Genomic DNA, 22,977 nt, shown 5'->3' with positions numbered 1-22,977 from the left:
GGATCACCACTAAGCTTCTCATAGACTTTGGGACCCTCAACCTGGGGTGGTTTACACAGAAGACAAAAGAATAGCTACTTGGCAGATGATACTCTTCCGGCCTTAGGGAGGGCACTCAGCTGGAAAGATCTGTTTTCCTTGGAGTTCGGAAGTGCTTTTACAGCAACTTTTTGATCTTTCCTGGGAACTCACCCTTTCCCAGGCTGGTGGGAACACACGGGCTCCTGGCATGGCCTCAGTGTTATGATCATCCGGCTTTTCTCTCCCCGTGGTTTTCTCACTCTCTTGGGCCCAGACAACACGGACTGGCACGTGAGACAGTGTTTGAAGATGTAGGAAGCTAACATCACCAGGATGCTTGGATTACAGTTTCTCCACCCCCTCTAGGCTGCTAGAGGTGTATGCCCTTGTTTTCCTCTCAGAATTGGGTAGGGATTTCCTCACGAAGAGAGGGTGAGGGAGGAAGCACAGGGTATGGTCAGGCGTCCTCATCAGTTTTGGAAAATAAAGCTAGGAGAGCAGGGCCAGCGTCCCATAAACGAATCCCAGAGAGTCTGCTTTGCTGGAACACTGTGGTCCTTGTCTGCTACAGTGCGATGGATAAAGGATGGAGGGACCCATTCACGCACTGCAATGAGACGGCACTGCACATCCACATGGTGCACAGGACACAGAGGTGGGAAGCCTGGCCCCCTGTTGAAGGGCATTAGTGCAAAGGGCAGGTTAAGTCTGATGAAATGGCAAGGAACAGAGAGATGTAAACAAAATGTAAACAACAGTATTTCTCAATACCTCACAAAAAGTCCTGCTTTAAGACTTTTTAAGTTCTCTTCCATACTCCAAATTAACACAATTCCTGAGTTTAAGTAACTTGCTCCCAAGCGTGGTCACCTCATTTCAGTCCCCGGGACACACGTGCTGGCGGGAACATACGGAGGGAACCTTCAGGGTGCACCACACTCCCACATGAACTGCTGCATATAAGTCCACATGTGCGTGCGCGTGCGCGCGCACACACACACACACACACACACACACACACACACACACACACTTTAAAACAAGTAAGCAACCCCTGGGGGTGTGAAAATACACCGCCCCCTAGCGGGTCGGAGGTTCCCCCATGTCCCTCATGAGACACTGATCTCTCACACAATTCTCGGAAAGTCTCCTGTGAACAGGAAGTACTGTTTCTCACACCAGTGACTTGTGGCTATCCTGAAGTAAATGAAGAGACCTTCCGCTAATCTGGGGAGGCTGAATGAGGCGTGAGGATCTTCTGGCTTTTTTTTTTTTTTTTTTCATTTGTTCAAGCCTCCCTCCCCCGCCCGCTGTCTATGTTATTTCTCCTCCTCCTCAGCTCCAGCCTTCCCTTCCTCCTTCTGTCCTCCCTTGCCTCCCCTTCCCGGTTCAGAAATAATTTAGATACACTGCGATACACAAACTGTAAGTTTACAGTGCAGCTGGCTTCCTCTGCAGCCAATCTCAGCCCAGCCCACGGTTGAGATTCCACAGAGATTAATTTCCTCTGGTCCATATACATCTGAGCACCTGGTCCATGTACATCTGACAACACGGCGTGTATGTGTTCCTGTGTTTATTTCCTTTATTCAGTGCATTCCTAAAATAGTTTATTATCCCTGAGTACTGTGGTAATTTCCATCGACTTATGCATGTCAGCAATTCGGTGCTTATGGAATGACCTACTATTTACTATTTGACAGGTTCTTCACCCCTCCCCCACCAAATCTCTCTCAAGCTCACAGCCGCTAACTCACAGCAAAGCAAACGGAAAAGACAACCGTAGGTGTGAGTTCCAACGACTGTTCTCCATGTCAACCAGCGCCCTCAGAATCCTCCAAAGGCAGTGGAGGCTAAACTTAAGTAAATCAGGGCAAACATGAGAGGCAGCTAGCTCGCTCTGTCTTCGTGCTCCAAGTCTGGGTCACAGAAACAGATAGAAAATGGGCCTTAAAAGAAAGATGTCAACTTACTGAGAATGTGGGTACTTGGGGGGGGGGGTGTCACACAAATCAGCTAACTAAAATACCTGTGTAACGAACTTAAAATGTGAGGCCGGGAAGATGGCTTGTGATTAAGTGTACTTGTTGCTCTTTCAGAACAGCCAGGTTGGTTCCCAGCACCCGTGTGGTGGATCGCAACCATCTTTATTTCTAGTTTCAGGGCATCTTACCCTGTCGCCTGCCTTCCGCAGGCACCAGGCATGAATATGGTGCACAGACTCACTGCAGGCAGAACACTCAGATACATAAACTAGAAATGCAAAACTATGCCTAAAGAGGCTTGTGCAGGTTTAAGGAGTCCTCCCTATTGATCTCCCTATTTAAGTGACGCCACGGGAGGTAGGCTAAGACTGTCCAACTGAGAAAGGAGATGATTAAAAGGCAGTAAAGAATTTGTAGCTTTCCTTTAAGAGAACCACCAGCACATTCACGCCAGTAACCACTTGATTTCACGTATGTTCAACCAAGAGATAATACATGGACACCCAGGAGCTCCAGCCAAAAAGGGGCTCACAGAACACAGAGTGAGGGAGCAAAGAGAGAGAGGAGCGGCAGCTGACACTCAAAGTCTTCATCTAAAGATTCTTTACTCTGTTTAAAACGCTCACCCAGTCCTTCACTGCCCTGCTGCCAGAATTTGACACAAAAGCTAGACACTGGTGCTCTGAGGATTCGGAGTGCACTGTTTGGGTCGGTTGGCTCTCCCCTCTCACACTGCCCACTGCTTGTGTTGTACACGGGGCAGTCACTCTAACTCCAACATGCCCACCACGCTTGGGGGACGATGGTGTTTCACACTTCCGAGCTGAAGACACACCACGGAGCACAGAGCTGAGCCCAACTGGATACTGAGAGCCAAGTGGATAACAACATCCTACAAGAAAACCCAAGGCGCCCTTTCCAGCTGAGACTAGATTCACTGTTAGCTCTCTGTTGTTCTAAAGCAACTTAATATTTGTCGAGCACCAATTATGGGTCAGATACTGTGCTTTCAAAAGTTTCCGTCTCAAGTCTCTGAAGGGGCGCTGCTACAATCCCAGTTTCAAAGGTGAGCAGAACAGACAGCCTGGGCGTCAGCTTTCATTACCATTCTCCATGCTGCCTGTCTGCGGTGCAGCCAGAGGAGGCTGGAGATGCAAAGACTGCGCCTGAACAAACAGAACACAAATGGCTTCCCTCTTTGATCCGCCCCCCCCCCTTTATACATTTTAACATTACATTTTGTAATTAGGTCAAAGCGAGAGATGTCACTGTCGAGAGCTACAGTTAGAGCTGAACCACTATTTCTTAGAAGATTGCTAGTTAGACTGACAGGAGGCAGGCTCTGGAATGTATAATCACCCTGAGAGCGGTCTTAGTGTAAAGCATCTCGTAAATGAAAGCCATTTGAACACTTCTCAGGAAGCTGCTGCAGCTGCCGAGGGACCGTGTGACGTTACGGAAATACAGAATTTCACGGACTTATTTCATGAACCCATATATCAGATATTAGCCCATCGGAGCGAGAACAGGACCGGGGTCCCACGAGCTGCCCTCATTGTTTTCCTCACACTTGGCTTTTCCCGTCTTGGCTTTCGGGAGACAACTGCGGCATATTAAGAGTAAAAATCCAAAGTGGCATGAGCTGGTACTGAGGGACATTTGTGTCTCAAAGGATAAGTGTCTGGTTTGGGCTTGGCCAGCTGCACAGCTGTACAGGGCTGCACTGTCTAATACAGTCAGTGACATTAATTGTACACGGCTGGTACAACTTGAAATGGAACTGTGCAGCACATAAGCACACCACCAAAAACTTAACACGAAAGACGGATGTAGAAATACCGCAATAAAATGTAAAATGTGATTATTTATAAAGGTGATGTTTTAAATGAACAGACCTAAGCGAAACTTGTACCAACGTCACTGTTGTCTGTTTCTTTTTGCTTTTCCAATGTAGCCACTAGGAAACTCAACACTATCCCCTTGCCTGTTACAAAGGTTAATCTTCATTGTCAATTTGACTGTACTTAAATCACCTTGAAAACACGCCTCTGGGTGGTTAATGAAAGCCTTTCCCTGAAGGGCTTACATGGAGAAGGAAGATACAAGCTGAATGTGGGTGGGTGGCTGGGTAGCATCCTCCCCACAGGCTGAGGTACCTAAGAGAAGGAGAAAGTAGGCTGGGTATCAGCCAGCACTCACTGCTCTCTGCTTCCTAACAGTAATCATAATCTAAGACGCCGTCTCAAGCTCTGGCCATCCTGTGACGTCACTCCCCCTCCCCCATGACGGACTGTGTCCTTTCAAACTGTGAGCCAAGAGAAACCTTCCTTCAGTAAGCGGCTTTGTCAGGAATTTATCACAGCAGTAAGAAATCATGAGTTACCAGTGCTTTAGTTTGCATGCTGACCCCGGGACAGCAACTGGTACAGACTCCATGATAGAAGGTATCAGCCCAAGCTGTGGGGTTGTGAGTCATCGGAGGTGAGGTATGTTCCCCAGGAGGAGAACACAACTCTAGAGCAGGCAAACCCACATTGTTCTGTACTGGCCGGATAGTGGGTCACCTTAGCTAGGCTACCTGCCATCTCCAGACTTTAACCTTTGCACCAGTTGATCCAAATACGGTTGAAAATTTCTTTTAGTGATGATAGTATTTTCAGACTCCTAAAAGCTAGTAACTCAGAGGTGAACAGGAATTAAACAGCCCCCCCCAACCCCACACACACCCCTCAAAGTCACGCAACCAAATGTTGCCAACTTCTCTCTCTTCTGTGATATGACTTAAGGCTTTCTGGAGCCAACGGCTGTAAACGACAGTAAGAATCATGCTTGTGGTACACACATGGGGCTCCCTAAAGCAAGGGAGATATTGTGTGCTCTCTGGACTCACGTCTTAGAGGATAAGATCACAGCAGCGTAGACGAGTTCAAGAGTTCTCTAACAACCAAAGCAGTGCTAAAAGGTAAGGGCAAACTCCTCTCCCTGAGATGGAGAATAAAGCACTTGCCCTTCAGATTGGACTCCTTCCTGCTTCCCTTCATTTTAAAAAACACCTCATTATCTGTGAAAAAAATCATTCCATATTTTGGGGGCAAATTACATAAATGTTTCTGTTGTTCATGATTCTAGTTTCTTAACTTTTTTTCTGGAAAAGGTAAAAAAAAAAAAAAGGCAAATTTAGATAACTTAGTGATTAGGGTAAAGGTTTCAGCACAGTATTAGATAGATAGAATTAACCAACCCCGGGGAGGGGGGAAATCTCCTAATTTCTGTCTCCACGACTGCAGAACCTTCCTATGTATCTTGCACCTGACACCTTTAGCTTCTCGCCAGGCAGCAGTGTGCTCTCCTGCTGGTCCCCAGGTCCCAGGGAAGGTGCCCCTGTCTTTGTCTACGTGGCTTTGTGCTTTTCCTGGAGCTGAAGAAGCACACTGGATCCTGCTCAGCTTTGCCTGCACTGGAGACAACACAGTCATAGCCGGTGAGAAGACAAAGAAAGGGTGTGGGGTGCTCTGCTCTCTCCTCTTGGGTCTTTCCTGTCCCTGCGGTGCACATATGTACCATGCCAATTTATGCTATTATTAACTTTGAAGTAAAACTAGCGATGTTGACTCAACGGCTGAAACGAACAGCACACGCTTTTACCCATTCTGTAACTTCTGGGAACTTATTTCAGGAAGCAAGAGAGGGGTTTAAGCAATATAAACCACTCCCTTACTTACTAGGACCACGGGTGACAAACAGCTGGTCGACCAGTTGTGACTTACAGTGCATCTTGGTGGAGCGGTTGTGCACAATCGGAGTTTTATTTGGAAATGGATAAAGTGGCCTTGATACTTCTTTCCAGCTCCAGTTACCAGGAGGCCATGTTTGACAACAGACCGAGACCAAGAGGAACGGTGCTGCTGGCTTTCCGATGGCACCAGGTGGTTTTATCCCTTTACCTTTTCCTGTTCTACCTCACTCCTCGCTGTCCCACTCTCTGCACATCTTGGGGCCGGGGCTATAAGGCATGTTAACCCGCCTGATTTTTCAGTGGATTCTCTAGGCATCCTTGTGTGGAAGCAGGAAGGATGGGGCCCCCTTTCAGATTCAAATGATGAACTGTGTTCTAGGGCAAATCAGTCTGTAGCCTGAGAATCCCAGAGCCAAGCTCGATCAGGTAGGGAGCCTGCTTCCTCCTGGGGATTAATCTCGATTTTAAACCTCACATTTCTGGGTCCTGTCAATCTGAAATAACCACCACCAAGCAACAAACAGGCAAAAGGTACGTGGTACGACTAGCGTGTAATACTTTTTAAAGAGAATTCTGATTTTTGGTGTTGAAAAGTATTTCCAACGTCTGAACAGATATTTCAAACTGTGTGGCCCAGCCTTCAGACTCGGGAGTATTGTTAGTAACCAAATCTTTTACTAATCTGGTTAGTGGAAATTCGGGACATTACCATGTTATTTACCCTGTCATGGCTCAATCCTGTCTCTCCATCCACCATCCCATAACCACCCTCTTACTTGTCTCCTCATCTATCTATCCATCCAGTACAGCCCGTCTACACTGGTGAGCCAAGAAGATGGATACACAACCATCCTGCCCCAAAGCTGCTTTTGATAAAAGAATGTACAAGTGACCATCCATGAAACAGGCCCTGGGCAGCTGTAAGCGGCGTTCAGTGAAGGAGGAGATGAGGCAAGGCTGCATGGAGGAGGAACATGAGGCTTGCTACGTAGAATAAGAATTCTTAGAAGCAGTGGGGACAGTCCTGGCCACTCGGGCAGGAGACTTGGGGGACCAGGAGGAGTCCACGAGGTGGCTCTGAATAGATGAGAACCAGGAAAAGCCAAAGGAAGGAACTGGACTCTGAACTCGGGCAGCCTCCTGCAGGATGTGTTAGCGTGAACAGCATCTGGACCAGGGGCATGACTAGGAAGGGCTTCAGCGGTTCAAGTCAGTTTTGACTCGGGAAGAGAGGGTCAGAGACGAACGGGGAGAGACTGGCTGTCAGCTGGCAAAAGGGGGCATGAGCGGGAGAACTCAGCGGATTTCCAACAGTCTAGTTGACACACGTTGATATTAGATAATTTATCACCAGCAAGGGGAACTCAGAAACTGTAAAAATAGTTCTATGTGGACTTCAGTTCGTTTCTCTACTCTAAATCTCAGAAATAATTGATTTTTTTTTTTTAAAGAAAAAGAAAAACCTTTGAAAGAAGTCTCAAGGTACTGATAGAAGCTGTGGGTGAGAAGCCCTGCTTCAGTCCCAGTTTCATGGATTCCAGCCTCAGGCACAGCCGCTCACAACAGACTTGACCACGGGGTATGGCCCGGAGAGAAGTGAGAGGTAAGACTGACAAAGGCTGGTGGTGTTGGGGGCCTGAAATGGGGCTCTCAGTCTTTCAATGACCTTGTCGATCTCTTAGCAGAGGACAGAAACCTCGATTGGGAAAGCATTTAGGTGAAGAGAGTTTTGGGGAGGCGGGAAATGCTGCCAAGTGACAATATTAAGACACTGAAACACCGTCAGAGGCTGGAGAAGTCAACTGAAAAGTCATGCGGGAAAACATGAACATGAAGTTACCAAGCACAGGATGGGGACCTGTGGTTTAGCAGCGGCGAGTGTGAGAACCATGTTGGAGGTATTAGCTGAAAGTAATTTCGGTTTGAGTCAGCTAAAAAAGGCAGTCACCTAACAGTGCTTTAATGGGGCAGTCGGTGGCTCCAGCTTCACTTAAGGTGGGGTTCCAGAAACAACGAGAAAGTGGTGCTTCTCATGCGAACAAACTGGGTGAAGTTACCTAACACGCTAGCCTCACTTGCCAAGATCGGTTTTGCTGGTCAATACTGTGTCCTCCTGTGGCTCCCCTGAGCTTCTGAGGCTAACAGGAAGGACAAACAGCACCTTGCCGAGCTAGAAGTCGCTGTATGCTGCTATCAGCAAGTCTGAACTCTGACTCTTTAAATCGCAATGGTAATGCAATTTTAGGCCCCAAGAGAGGAGTGAGAGTGCCCTCTACCCCTTCCCACGCATACTGCTGGGGTATGAAGGCACTAACGGTTCCAGAGCCCACAGAGGGAGAGGATCGTAAAGGCGGGGTAGCGTAGCCCTGGACTCACAGACCACTTGTAGGCACAGCAGGGCATGCTGATCCACACAGAGCTGGTCTCTGGAACTTTCTCTCAGTGTCAACTGTACAATTGCTCCTTTCAAACAGCACTTCCCGCCTGCTGGCAAATGAAGCCCCCCCCCCCCCGAAGTATCACTTCCACAGTTTCTGTGAGAAGCGCAGAGAACCAGCCAGCATGACTTCTAAAAGCAGTTTGATTATATTTTAAAACAGGAAACCTGTGAGTTTCCTCCTTGAGCGGGATTCTGCTCAGCTCCAGCTTGGAGCCATGGACCTTGGTGTTCATGCTGAAGAGCAGGGGACAAGAGCCCCCGTCTCTAGCCTCCCTCATCCACTGCCATCACAGGGATTCCCTGAGTCCTCCAATGAAACTGGCTGGTTTTAGCCTTGGAACAAGGTATTCCCTTGGAACAAGCTTGTCTGAATAATGTACCCAACAACACATTTCTTCCAACATATATGTCTACTACATACATGTACGCGCAACCTGCCTCTACATACATGTGATGCATGTTAGTAGTCTCACAAGCCTTGACTACATAGAACCTAGAACTTGTTCACAAAAAAAATAATCGAGTTGAAGGAGTTGAGACTATGGTAGTAGAGACAGCAGAAAAGCTGAAATGTGTTTCTCTTAGAAGGGACTCTTGAAAGCGCCTTTAAGCCACCAAACAGGACGGGGTATTGTAGAGGAATATTCCTCCATCGAGTGCAGGACTGGACCTAGGACCTCACACACGCTCGCCCCACTACTAAGCCTTTGACTGTTTCTATAGCCCCCTTTTCTGGTTTTAAATTTTAAGACAGGCTTTAAGTTGTCTAGTCCTGGAGCTCTCTGTAGTCTTGGAGGGCCCTGGACTTGCGACCTTCCTGCACTGGCCACTCTAGCAGCTAGGACTGCAGATCTGCGACCAGACCTGGTTCAGAGCCATTCCCCTGCGACTCATTTCTGATGAGAATGCCCTAAACGTGGTAAAGGACACCTCGACAGCAATCATTCCGGTGGAATTTTGATGGCTGGGTGGAGGGTTGGACGGGTCGATGCTGGTTGGACTAGATAGATTATCCTGAAGGCCCCTTTGAGTATAAGCACTATGATTTTATGATGTGTCTTTTTAGGATAACTAAGTGATATGAAAATAAGGCTCTGAGACCAAGGCTTTTGAGAAACTGGATTTCTGGTTGCTTAGAAGCCAAATAAATCCATATTCTGAGGGGAACAGGCAACTGGTGTACCCACATGGGAAGCAAACCGTGAGAAACACACAGGCGAAGTGACAATACTGAACAGATTCTAACTGCAACTCCTTTAGCAACTGGCAGATTAACAAGGATAGAAAAGATTCGCATGTATTAAGTTTAATTTAATGTGCATTTATTTACAAATCAGCCCTCTCAGCCCCACTATAGAGTAAATCCTGTGGAAACCTTATAAACATTTTATTTTTTTAGTTAGAAACCCTTAGGAAAATGACTACTAAAAGCTGTCACTGATTCAGGAATTAAACTGACACTGATAATAGCTCACGAGTCAGAGAAGAAATGGTTTTTCAGCTTTTCATAACTGTGGTGGAAAGTGCTCCCCATCAAACTGTGGGAGAGCCCTCTGGAGTGGCACTTGGAAGAAAACAAAGAGTAAAAGGTACTGAAAGCAGGAAGCAGAAAAGGAAAAAAAAGATCAATAAATTCAGAAACAAAGATACATTAGAGAAGATTACTAAAAAGTCTATTTAAGAGAATTAACAAAATATAAGCTACCAAATCACATCAAGAAAGCCACAAACTGGTACGCACTAGGGATAGAACTGAGTATAGACTCAGCAGAGAGGGAAAATAAGATCATACCGTGAACACTGCACGCCATGAAGAAGAGCTTCCGAGAAAAGATCAGCTACTGGGCTGGAGAGATGGCTCAGTGGTTAGAGCACCGACTGCTCTTCCAGAGGTCCTGAGTTCAAATCCCAGCAACCACATGGTGGCTCAGAACCATCTGTAAAGAGATCTGATGCCCTCTTCTGGTGTGTCTGAAGAGAGCGATGGTGTACTTATATATAATAAATAAATAAATCTTTAAAAAGAAGAGAGAGGAAAAGATCAACTATTACTGAAGTAAGACAAGAACCCCAAGCAGTGATGTTAAGTGTTAAAGATGCTGATTTACTAGCTAGGTATTTATTGATTTCTATCTGCCAGAACCACCAGGTAGGTTTAGAGGGGAGAATGGAAATCAGAAAACCACTGCTTTTTGGGTTTTTTGTTTGTTTGTTTGTTTTTGTTTTGTTTTTTTTAAAGAAAAACAGAAACAAACCAACAGTAACCCATCCTGTTTAAATTTTACAAATGCAAAACACCTGCATAAAACATGTTCAGTTTACTCCAACCATGCATAAAATATATCATGAGCATTTGGGTTATAACAATAATTCAATTTTACCTTATTGTGGGTCTTTACGCTCTACCTTCCTGGAGACAGGGTCTCTATGTTGTTCCCTGCTATTGCACACCAAGCGACTTTCTGAAGATTTAGTCTCCATGTCCCATTCTCTGGTCAAGTACTGTGATCTGGATGGTGTTACCGCCCGTGCCTGGGTTTATACATTCTGGGGATTCAATTTAGGGTCTCACACTTGAAAGTGTTCTCCTCACTGAGCACCTCCCCAGCCCTAGTAACACAACTGTCCCTTACTGTGCTGGACAGAACTCTGGGCCTCGCAGGTATTCAGCAAGGACATCCTCCTCAGTCACACACAAACAATTGTTTAGCTTTAGAGAATTGACAATAACCACCCTCTTATCAGATCAAAAATGAAAAACCTTGTGCTAAAATCAACAGATGCTAAAGAAGTTCAAAAATAATTTTAGCTCTTAGTGATTTTCAAAAACATAAAATCTGAATAAAGTATAATCAAAAGAGTAATTATTTATAAAAATATATATGAATATATTCCTTCCTTCTTTCCTTCCTTCCTTGGAAGACAGGGTCTCACAGTCTGGAACTTGCTATGTAGACCAGACTAGCTTCCAACTTTCAGGAGATCTACCTCGTTCTGCCTCCCAAGTGCTGTGATTAAAAAGTGTCAGCCATTAAAAGGTGTGAACATGGTGATGTTCAGCCTTTATTTTTAAGATATGTGTATGTGTGTTTTGTCTGTGCGATGGTATGTGTACATGAATGCAGATGACCTCAAAGGCAAAGGTCAGAAGCATGGAGTCCTCTGAAGCTGGAGTTACAGATGGTTGGTCATGCCTTGCCAAAAGTGGGTGCTGAGAACTGACCTCAGGTTCTCTCAGCTGCTGAGCCCTTTCTGCAGTCCACAAAGGATCCTTTCATAACCTTAACAAAGCACCACACTCAAGGGCACCATAGAGGTTACCACACTCACTCAAGGGTACCACGTTCAAGGCTGCAATATCAGCGACCCTCCTCCATCATCAGTAGACAACCTGTGCTAGCCCTGCTTCTTAAAACGACTGTATCACCATCCCTGTCTGTGTTAAGTCAGAAGAAATATGAGACCAAGATGGGAGAACTACAATTATTTAAGACAGTGGGACTGGTTATATAGAAAATCCAAAAGGAGGCGGAGAAAGTCTGGGGACTGACAGGAAGCGTCAATTAAACTGCCAAGTATTGCTTCGGTATGAAAAACTGTACGTAGCGCTGGTCAGGGAAGGAATTTAAAAGAACGCTGGCTTCTTTCTCTTGATCTCCATCTCCTGGTCTTCACCAAGCACCTCAGATAAGCATGTGATGACAAAAACGACTCAGAGAAAGGAGTAACCTAATTACACTGCAAACATATGAGACAGGGACCGTAACTTCCCAGGAGCCATTTCAGATTGCAGCCTCTTCTGGGGCTCCCAGCATAACTTCGGATTCTCCTTCTTACTAGAGTCAGGGGTAGACATTCCAGTCCCCTGCACCTTTACTTCAAATGGAAAACAGGGCTGAAGGGCTGAGATGGCACAGTGTGAGCATGTGGATCTGAGATCGGACCCCAGCGCCCACGTAAGCAACGGATGCTGTAGCGTCCATCCATAACCCTGGTGCTGCAGGTGGAGCTCTTTGGCTAGCCAGCATGATGGAACCCGTGAGCCCCAGGTTCAGTGAGAGACTCTCTTTCCAAAACTAAGAATGAGTCCCAGCACTAGGGAGGGAGAGGTAGGCAGATCTCTGTGAGTTTAAGGCCAGTCTGGTGGTCTACACAGTAAGGCCTAGGCTAACCAAAGCTACAAAGTGAGCCCCTGTCTCAATCAAAATAACACACAACAAAACCACAAACAAACTATGGTGGTGATAGACTATAGAAGGCACACACACACACACACACACACACACACACACACACACACACACACCCCACACACACACAGAGTGTAGGGGCAGAAAGAGAGAGGGAGAAAGAAGGCCAATAGCTCTTTTCTATATGACTTATAACCAATGTCATCAGGAACAGAGCCTCCAAAATGGCACCCACATTGGGTAGGAGACAGGTTCATAAAGCGGACACTGATAAGAAAGAAGGCAGAGAGATGAGAAGATGGGAAGTTTCCTTATCTCCTTGAAAATACTGTTAAGGGAAACACTGAAAGAAATGGCTGAAGTTTCGTGAGGCACCATATGTGGCTCTACCAGAACTGCTTGAGCCACAGTCTATACCCTATGTCCACACTCAGGTGGCATTGCCAGTGTGGGAGTGGTGGGTGTGGGGCACGCTGCTAAGTGCCAGGAAAGCATACTTGAACACACCTTTCTTCCCTGAGGGGCTGAGGTACTGTGGTTCTTGATTAAGTGAGAATACAAGTGAGTCTTACAAATAACACCGACTTTCTGCATCCGTGTGGCTCTGAACCAGCTATTAGTTTAGTAAAAACAACGTTATCTGAACACAATACATGATGGTGTTCCCTTCGAGCCATGTTAAAAGCCCAACTGACTGCAAACAATCCGAATCAATGGAACTTGAGAGGCAGCTTTCCTATCTGATTGGCTGGTTGACTACTGATTATTGAGTACTGATTAACTGTACATTCTTTTTTTGGTTCTTTTTTTCGGAGCTGGGGACCGAACCCAGGGCCTTGCGCTAACTGTACATTCTTATAATGTAATGATAGATAGCACAAAACGCAAAATGTGAAATACACAGAAAAATATTTATGATACATTGTAAAGTTGTTTTAAAGTAGGACATAAAACACTTGGTATAAGTTTGAAATCATTTTTTAAGAATATTTAGATTTATAGCAGAAAAGGACATCGAGCAAAATACTCACAATGTATGTGCTAATCTTTGTACAGTGGATCAATGGCTTCTGCTGTTTTTCTGTATTTCTAACTACATCACACTGGGAGTGTGCGCTACCCACAATCATGAAAACCCCTCAATCTAGCAAGAACTTCAGGTTTCTTTTAAACAGTGCCTAATTCCCTTTCTGACAGTCCAAACCAATAAAAAGCCAAGTGCTTGGTATGATGGACCCATGTCTACCAGTGTCCCCAGGAGACACTGAAAGGATTCTGGCCAACCCAAGAAGACACCTGAATTCCTTGCTTATTCTCAGAATTCAGTGCCACCACCATCAGAGATGACGAGGCCAGCCAGGGATGTGGGGCGGCTGGAACTGTGCAGAGTGCTGGGCTCAACAACCCTGTGCATCTCTGTGCCCTAGCAACTTTCCACTGCCCCTAATGTACACCCCCCCACAGCTGTGCACCCCTGGGCCCCACTGGCGTCCTCTCTTCCAGGAAGGCCTCCCACCAGCTTCACAGGCCCACTGAGGTCTCCCCATCTCAGTCTCTTGGCTGGTCCCCAGTAACTAGCCATTCATGGACCGGTCTAAAGTACAGTCGTTCTCTGCGATGTACTGGCTCTCAAGTTCAAAAGATGGATTGTCAAGGTTGGGCGCTTTTTCAGGCTCAGTCTTTCCCTCCCTGTCTGTTGGTCTCCATCTCCTTTTTGTTTGTTTGCTTGTTTGTTTAATTCAGCTCTCAAAATCAGAAAATATTACCTTTCCTGTTTCCACTCTGCTCTCTTCCTGGGAGACCTTCAACTCTCATTTAGCTATGTAAATGAATGGCAAATCCTGAATCCAGCCAGACATCCTGGGCAGGGGCTCATGCCCTCGCCTCACTCTAAGGCCGGAGGATGCTGCAGCTCCATGTCCAGTGCCACCACGGACTGTGGAACATTGTCTGTCGTCTTTCAGGACTTTAACCTGCTAGGTTATATATTTACATGCTTTCTCTCTTCAACACCTAGTTACTTAGTGTTTTCCACACGTCAGGGACGGTTTCCCTAAATCTCACAATTTTGTTACACTGTTGCCCTGACTCCACTGTGCTCTTTATGGCAAAGGCTGGCCCCTGCAGCTGTCTGTCACCAGAGACTCTAGCAGAGGGCTCCAAATGTATCTAAGAAATATCTAACAGAAGGAAGGACCAAGGCAGAGGCTGCAGGATTCTGTCTCCAGTGTGGTCTGACTAGAGATGGTGGAAAACGTTTTCATGGGGGTGGAGATGTGATGATGAGCTCTCCCGTCCTGAATGGAGCCTTCATTTTTTTTCCTGAGCTTGTGTCCAGACTGAATGAGTGACTGATGTATATGAAAACGTCCTTTTAAGTTGCAGAATTCATTAAATATGAAGAATTACCACCATCCTGTTTGCCCTGCCCAGCCCTCACTATGAAAAGTGTAGTCAAACAAAAACTCAGCAAGTCATGCCTTTTGCAAGCTGCTGCCAGCAGCAGCCAACAACAACGATGATAACAACAACACAATAACAACAACAACAACAACAACACCTGACAATACCCGAATGGAAAATACAAATGAACAAGAGGCACACACCCAGAGAGAGTGTGCACACCCACATTGCCTGGAGGAAGCCTCTAATTGCCTCCCACTCCTCCACACCCTTCCAGCTGCTTACATTTACGGAAATCCAATACTGAGCTCCTGGCAGCTGTGGAGGAGACGGGACATGTGTCTCCAGTGCCTGGCTGGCGCTGGCAGGCAGGGACAAACAAGGACAGAAGATCCATAAGCAAGGCTCTCCTGAAGACCTAACAACAAGTTTAATGTGTGCCATGCGAAATAGAACAAACAAGCTTGGGGCAGGGAGACAACGAGAAACAATAAACATCGTTCTGGGAGAAGGGCAGCAGTAGCCTGTGTGGGCAGGAATGCTGCGGTGGCCCACACAGTCCAGCAGCCTGCCAGCCTCATGCAGTAGGCTGGCAGAGGAGTCCAGGCTGCATTCAGGCTTGTGGAGGGGAAATGAGAGGAAATGCAGCACCCACACTCTTCAGCACAGTGGAACTAAGCCTCCCCTGGCAAGAGTTCCAGTGCTTAGAAATGCCAGCCTTTGATTTCAGTCTCACTTTGATCCTGTCTCCCCTGCTTTCTGTACAGGAATGTCACCAGTTGTCACCCTTTCTGGGTCCCACCATTCACCACTCACACACCAGCCCTTCTTAGGAGTAATTACATAGGAAGTATTTTTTTTTTAATTATTCATCTATTATGTACACAGCATTCTGCCTGCATGTGTGACTGCAGGCCAGAAGAGGGCATTAGATCCCATTACAGATGGTTGTGAGCCACCATGTAGTTGCTGGGAATTGAACTCAGGACCTCTGGAAGAACGGACAGTGCTCTTAATGTCTGAGCTACCTCTCCAACCCCAGGAAGTATTTTTAAAAAGAAAAAAACACCACCCCAAACACCTCACACAGAATCGTGGCAAACAGAGGGTCCATTGCCACATGACAGAACTACGGTGTGAGAACGGATGTGTTCACACCTTCAGCTGCTGGAGGCAGGGCTAGGGCCTAAGGGTGTAACGAGTGGTCTCTCGATCAACTCCACAACATGGCACACCCCTCTGTCAGAGAAAACGGCACTTGCTGTGAACCAGAAGCGACACTAGCTGTATTCATATACTTTTTTTCAAGTTCAGGATTCACAATTATTCCGTGAGCGAGCCCCAAAGAACCTAGGCAACTTTACCCAAATCTCAAAGGCAGTAAAGATGGCGATGGGACTCATGGCCTGGACTGATCACAAAGCTTGCTGATCACGCTTCTGAATGAAGCAAGAGGGTGCTTCTCGCTTAAGGGATGCTCTTGGCATCGCTAAGAACAGTCTACCTGTGCAAATACCAGAGTCATGTTTCCAGAGCCAGGTGGGATTTGTAAAGTGAGGCTGAGAGTCAGTGAGAGGGTTGTTGTTAAACCATCTTGGTTTCCTAGTAAACTGATCATTTAGGAATCTGTAGGGACTGTGGGGTTCGGAGGTGGCTGCTCCTGTCTCCCCATCAGCCTGAAGCAGAAATACAGAGCCTTCCTTACATTGGAACACCCAGGGTTCTGTGATGCAAAGAGCTCTCTGTTGGGCCACACCAGGGACCAGGGACCCATTCAGGATCTCCTTTCCCTTCAGCAGGAAAACTCCATCATGCATCCCCTGAATGAGCTTCTCTACCTCCAACCATCCCCATCTATAAAGCCAAGGGGTAGCATTTACGGGACAGGCCGGCTCGTCATCAAAGCAGGACTGAAGCACACCGGGGCAGGTGGCTGGGTTTTTTTTCTTTCTTGTATTCTCTTGCGTGTGGGAATCACTTCAACACGTGTGCTGTGTGTGCAGCGTTCTTCCGACGACGATGGGAAGACATCATGAGGCATCTTACATAAGTCGCCTAAGCTGGAGGAAAGGGTCATCTTTCCTGTTCGGTTTGGACTTCCCAAGGACAGCTCAGTGAGGAAGCTTACTGGGCAGCAGGCCCATGGTGGAGCGGCCTTCTGGGAGACGCTCCACTTCTTCCTAGTGCTCCTTCTCCTCCCACCTCCATGAGAATCCAGGCGAGTCTCAAATCAGTCTCATGGGGCAGAAAGTTCTGGAAACAGCTTTTGTTTCATCCACTGCTTGCCGGTGGTGACTAGCTTTGTTCTGCAGATATCCCCCCAGCCAGCATCAACATTTTACAGTGAGAACTTTCACTGCCCAGTTTTCAAGTCTTGCTTTGAACACCCAAAGTTAGCCATTGTCCTTGACATTACAATGTGTTTGCTTACGGTTTGCCCGCCCGTCAGCCTGTCCCACGGAACTTACAACTACTATTTTTTCAAGGTTTTCACTCTTAGGGGTGTGGGTGGATTCACACTTGGGCCCTCACTAGCTGGGAGACCTTTTGCAGATATGTTTCCTAGTGTTTTCGGTTTCCACACATAAAAGGCTGGCAGCAGCATCCCTGGGTACTGCGAAGGGGCCAGGGTAGCATGAGAAGAACACACCTCATTCCAGCCCAGTACGTGGTCGGGTCTCACTGCCAACTCTGGCTCTCAAACTACGTTTCCTTTCTAATTTATAGAACAAGACTGAAGCAGCTGGAAAAAATAACAGCATCAGTTCGGAGAGAAGATAATCAAGAATGGCTCCTGCTTGGAGCCTGCGAAGCTCATCGCAGCCTTTTGTTACTGTTTACTCTTCTGAATGGAAACGTTCTACCACTAAATGTTTCGAAAAGCCAATTTGCTACTGACTTTTGTCAAGCAGAAATAAAAACTGAGTCTATTGTCTCCCGTGTTTGCAAGATTTAGTAAGAAGCCCCTGTGGTAAGCTGCGAGGCTGTGGCCAATGAGTCAGGGCTGGGGTGCCCACATCACCTCTCTCGATGGGTGCTGTAGGAGGTGGGAGGGTGAGGGGGGAGCACGGCTGCTCAGGGTGCTGTGAAAGCTCCCCAGGTGATCTCACTCCAGGGTGAGAACCTCTGTGCTGGCAGAAAGTGCAGAAACCACATTTTCCAGCGTATTAATTATGAGAATCAATACTTTGCATAGTGCTGGGCCTCCAGCTCATCTGCATGAGGAGAGTGGGGCCTCTGACTTAGCAGAATCAGGACCGTTTTTAGGTGAGCGGTCTCCCTCTGTTAAGTCAGGGGTGGGTTAGCTAAGCACCCAATTAGACTGCATTCTCTCTCCTTGCTTACCAACTCAAACTTGTAGAGCTAAAAGGCTCTCAGACTCGGGGACTTGGAGAACAGACACTGTTACACAGAAGCAAAAGGAAACCATCATGTCCTTCAGAACACAACTGCCACGCTCTTGCCTAGTCCCCCACTCTTTTCCTTCCTACTGAGACTCATTCTCTCCAACTTCACTGCCTGCTGAGGAAGACACAGCGAGGGCTGCAGGAAAGCCAGAGATGTGATAGCAAGTCAGGGAGTCTTGTCCCAGGACAGGGGTGCGGATGTTGAGGGACAGGGTCCTGTGAAGGCAGCTTGACTGGGTGAGCTACCACAGAGACCAGAACCATCAGCCATTCTGTGGAGTTCCCCCGAACAAAGCAGGAGAAGGAAAAAGTTCCCAACAGAGAGAAAGTTCCTGAGAGAGGGAACTTCGCTTATGTGCACACAGCCAGCCTGGCAGCATTTTTATATCTGTGGATGATGGACTGAAACCCCTCTCTCAAGGCGACTGTATCTAGAGACAGGGACTTTGAAAGAGGTGACTAAGGTTAATAAGGCCACAGCTGGAGGTCTTTCAAAGAGGGGAGGGAGCCTGGATGGAAATCCATCAGAACGCTTACCCATGGTGCACAAGTTCTGGCTGGACCCCCACACCATATACGGCTGGATATGTCTGTGCGTTTCTGTGCCCCAGCACACGGGAGGCAGGGGCAGCAGAAGCAGAAGTTTAGGACCACCGTGTGCTACACATCCAGGCTGGGCAGCTTCTTACATTTATTTTGGGGGGGGGGTTGTTTTTATCTGCTTGGTTTTTTTTTTTTTTTTCTCCCATAAGACATGGTTTCACTGTGTAGCCCTGGCTGTCCTGGAACTTACTATGTAGACCAGGCTGGCCTCCAACTCACAGAGACCCGCCTGCCCCTGCCTCCTGGAGTGCTGGCATGGAAGGTGTCACCCCAGCCCACCTGACTTTCTTCTCTTTTGACATTTTACTTTACTTACTTTCTGAAACAGAACAAAACAAAAGCAAAACAGCAAACTAAGTCAGTAAGAGAAAGAATCCTGACTTAGACCCAGCACTGTGGAGAATGTGGCAGGAAGACTGTGCAAGCTCAAGGCCAGCCTGGGCTACGTCGTGAGACCAACTAATAATGATTAAAAAACCAAAAAACCCCAAAGAAGTAATTTTAAAACAAGAAATAACGGAAGGTATGATACACAGAAAGAACCCGCGAGGAGGCAGGGAGGCGGTTGTGATCTGCAAACTGAGGAGACAGGCCTTCAAGAAACTTCTAGTCTCCAGACCGTGGGAAATGTGCTTCTCTGCTTAGCGCCCCTCGCCCCTCAGTCTCAGGCCTTTCGATACAGCTCCCCGAGCTGACTAACAGACACCAGAGGGGTCCTAGATGGAAACGAGCATCCGGGGGTGGGCTGTGTCTGTTTCTCTGATGTGCTAAGGGTTCTAGACCACATCACACTGTTCTTTTCGTCACCGTGTGGGACTCACAGAGAAGAGTGTTGTTCCAGTATGAGGGATCACGAGGAAGGTGTCATCTATAAAAAGAAATCGAGTGTGGTGTGTGCTGGGAACTAAAGCCGGGTTCTCTGCCAGAGTAAACAGTGATCGGAACTGCTCTGCCGTCTTTCCTCAGAAGGACTCTGGAGAGGAGGAAAGGAGTTCTCGAAGCCCAGTGAGGCACAGAGTTGGAGCAGGTTTGCTGCTGGACTGCACATGAAGCGGAGTAACCGCTGGATGTGGTGGGAGGCGGCTGGACAGAAACCACAGAAGGCTCTGCTGCTGCCTCAGCCTTTCCAGGTCAGGGAGCAGGGCCAAGGCTAACTGGAAAAGCTCCGAGGGAAGAGAACATGGAGACCAACCCAGGGCCACAAGGGAAAGTGGAGAGTTACGGTCATCCCCAAGTTTCCTATCTTCTGTAATCTGTGAAACAACCACCATTTCGGATGGTGGGAAAATTGAGGTTCATAGAGGAGAGGGTATCCTGCTCATGAGTCCACAGATGGTAATGCGACTCTGCTTCAAACACGTGCTAGGCCCAATGCCTGTCCATTGCTCTGTTTAAAGCCCCAAACCAGGCTGCAGAGGTGTGGCTCAGCTGTTAGGAGCACTGGCTGCTCTTTCAGAGGACCTGGATTACCATCTCCCGACCATCTATACGAGATCTGATGCCCTTTTCTGCCAAGCAAATGAACATGCAGACACAGCACTCACATACATAAGATAGATAATAAATCTTTTGGCGGGTGGCGGTGGCATATGATTTCAATCCTAGCACTCGGGAGGCAGCGGCAGGCGGATCTTTGTGAGTTTGAGGTCAGTCTGGTCTAGAGAGAGCTCCAGGACAGTCAGGGTTACACAGAGAAACCCTGTTTTGGGAAACAAAATAAAAATCCACATACATACATACATACATACATACATACATACATACATACATACATACATACATACGTGAGTGAATAAACCAGTCCCAAGCCTGGTCATCACCCCACCCCATCAGAATGAAGATGTGCAACTTGTATTGCTTTTAGAGTTGAGAAATAGAAAAATTAGCCATGAGGATTCCAGTACCCAGGCCACCTCAGGAAACCAGCCTTTTAAACACAGCAGTGTGACTGGCTCTTGATGTCCCTCTCTACCACAGCACAATGAAAGGGTCGACGTGAAATGTCCTCATTGTGCCCTGAGGAAGTGAGCCTCAACCCCACAGGGGTTGCAGGTCAGGTATTCATTGACAATTCATTAACAGGAGCAACATCACAGCTGTGAAGAAGCAATAAAACAATTTTATGGCTGGGGGTCATCACAACTCAGGAGCTGAATTAAAGGGCCTCAGGATTAGGAAGGTTGAGCACCACTGCTCTGTCGGATCAAAGAGCCAACAAGGGTCCCGTGGACAGACAGCAAGTACGGGACACATGGAGTGCCGTGTGGGGGAGGGTGCTGTCCACACTGTATTTTCAGTGCAGGTCAGAAGGCTCCAATCTTCTGCTGTAGTAACAGAGCTTCAGAGTGGACCACTTCAGGGAGAGAGGCTGATTTAGCTCTCAGTTCAGCCTGGCTTCTGTGGAGCCCAGCTGGTCCATGATCACAGGGTGAGAGAGGAAGCAAGAGAAAGCAGGAGCAGAGCTTCTCCAGCAACCCTCCCCTAACAATGAACCAACACCATGGGAGAAGCATCAGGCTGTCTGAACAACAGATCGGCCCTTGTACGCACGCCCTCCTCTGGGCACAGGACAGTACCTTTCACTGAATCTTGTGAGGCAAACCTGATTTTTATCATGAGCATCCAGTACCCATGCAAGTACAATGCAGCTGCTGCGATCCGTGAATGACAGACACAATAACACTTTATCGTTTTGCCCATGGCTCGTCTAAAACCGTAAGATATATTGAGCTAGAAATCAGGTTAATAATAAGAATTAATGCTCCTAAAACAAAATGGTGGCATGTTCTTCACCTTCTGGTGCCTTAACAGCTGGGTTCTATGGTTTCTCTGTGAACACTTTCTGATGGTACCGATGTGTGGAGGGGTGTCTGTGTGTGTGTGTGTGTGTGTGTGTGTGTGTGTGAGAGAGAGTTTGTGTGTGTGTGGTATGTGTGTATGTGTGTGAGAGAGAGTGTGTGTGTGACTGTGTGTAGTATGTGTGTATGTGTGTGAGAGAGTGTGTGTGACTGACTGTGTAGTATATGTATATGTGTGTGAGAGAGTGTGTGTGACTGACTGTGTGTGGTATGTGTATATGTGTGTGAGAGAGTGTGTGTGACTGTGTGTGGTGTGTGTGAGTGTGAGAGAGTACGAGTGTGTGTTTTTGTGGTATGTGTGTATGTGTAAGAGAGTGTGTGTGACTGTATATGGTGTGTATGTGTGGTGTGTGTGGGCGTGAGTGTGAGTGTGTGTTTATGGACCTCCTGTTCCCACTCTGCTTTACAGGTGAATTCCTAGCACAGTCCCCCTCCCCGCCCCACAACAGTAATTGCAGGGTATTATTTTTATCCATTAAATAAATCACTCTCTACCATGTGCCATGACTGACTGCCCCTCCGATTTCCCAGGGCGGTACCAACCACACACTCTATCTGCAAACTCCAGAGAGTTTGATAGACAAAATATCCCCCATGGGGGAAAATTTTGAAAAAGCTTGAAAGTGTTGAAGTTGTGTATCTGCATACATCTTAGGACAGTCTGTCAAGGTATAGACTGCCCACTGCTCCATCCTCCCTAAGACTGATGAATGAATACAATGGAGTCCAAGTAAGAGGTTCTTACACTCTCATCTGGGCCCAGATCCCAGGACACCCACGGGGCACTGAGACAGTTGCTATCTCCTCTAGAGATTCTGAGAAAGGCTGCAGGTCAAGGGCCACTTAAGTAAGTTTTGTCTACCCAAAGCCTTTGCTATGTCCTTTCCCCTGTTCCTCCTTTCTCAGCTAACCATTAGTGTAACACACAAAAGTAAAACATTGTACTCAGGAGATAAACTAAACTTGGGGACCCAGAGACACTTGTCTAGAGTCAATGACAGTCTCTGGCTATTCAGTATTAACACAGCCACTAAAAAGACCCTGTGAGATGAACAGGAGCTGGTCACTCACTGAAAAAAAGATGGCTTTAAGCCAGAATAAGAAGAGTGGTGTGTGTGTGAGCATGGCTTTGGGGAACGGGTGGGTAAGGAGAAAGCCTTTCCCACTGTTCTGACTTCACAGCCTCATCCCTGCAACAACCTGGAGGGTAGGTCTCAGGCAGGCTGGGAGGAGGAAGAGCCCCATCACTGAGGGAACCAGGAGAACCCATGTACAGCTCAGGACGGCAGCTGGTTTGGGTGCCACCCTTCCTCCAGTTGCTGCAGGACCTCAGA

The 22,977-nt window shown here is 47.3% G+C and overlaps 1 protein-coding gene and 1 long non-coding RNA gene across 14 annotated transcripts in view; one reads left to right on the top strand and one right to left on the bottom strand.

The window, feature by feature from the left end:
* The window catches only part of Fyn (FYN proto-oncogene, Src family tyrosine kinase), a 192,019-nt gene that overhangs the window by 74,301 nt on the left and 94,741 nt on the right, over positions 1 to 22,977 (bottom strand).
* On the top strand, positions 5,730 to 9,789 carry LOC147998720 (uncharacterized). The gene is made up of 3 exons (XR_015645895.1): positions 5,730 to 5,932; positions 6,547 to 6,693; positions 7,194 to 9,789. It is a non-coding gene; the product is annotated as an uncharacterized LOC147998720 (long non-coding RNA).

The sequence above is a fragment of the Rattus norvegicus genome, chromosome 20, assembly GCF_021556685.1.
Source record: "Rattus norvegicus strain SHRSP/BbbUtx chromosome 20, alternate assembly SHRSP_T2T, whole genome shotgun sequence".
Lineage (NCBI taxonomy): Eukaryota > Metazoa > Chordata > Mammalia > Rodentia > Muridae > Rattus > Rattus norvegicus.
The sequence above is the reverse complement of the archived record's forward strand: the minus strand, read 5'-3'. Positions and strand labels throughout refer to the sequence as shown.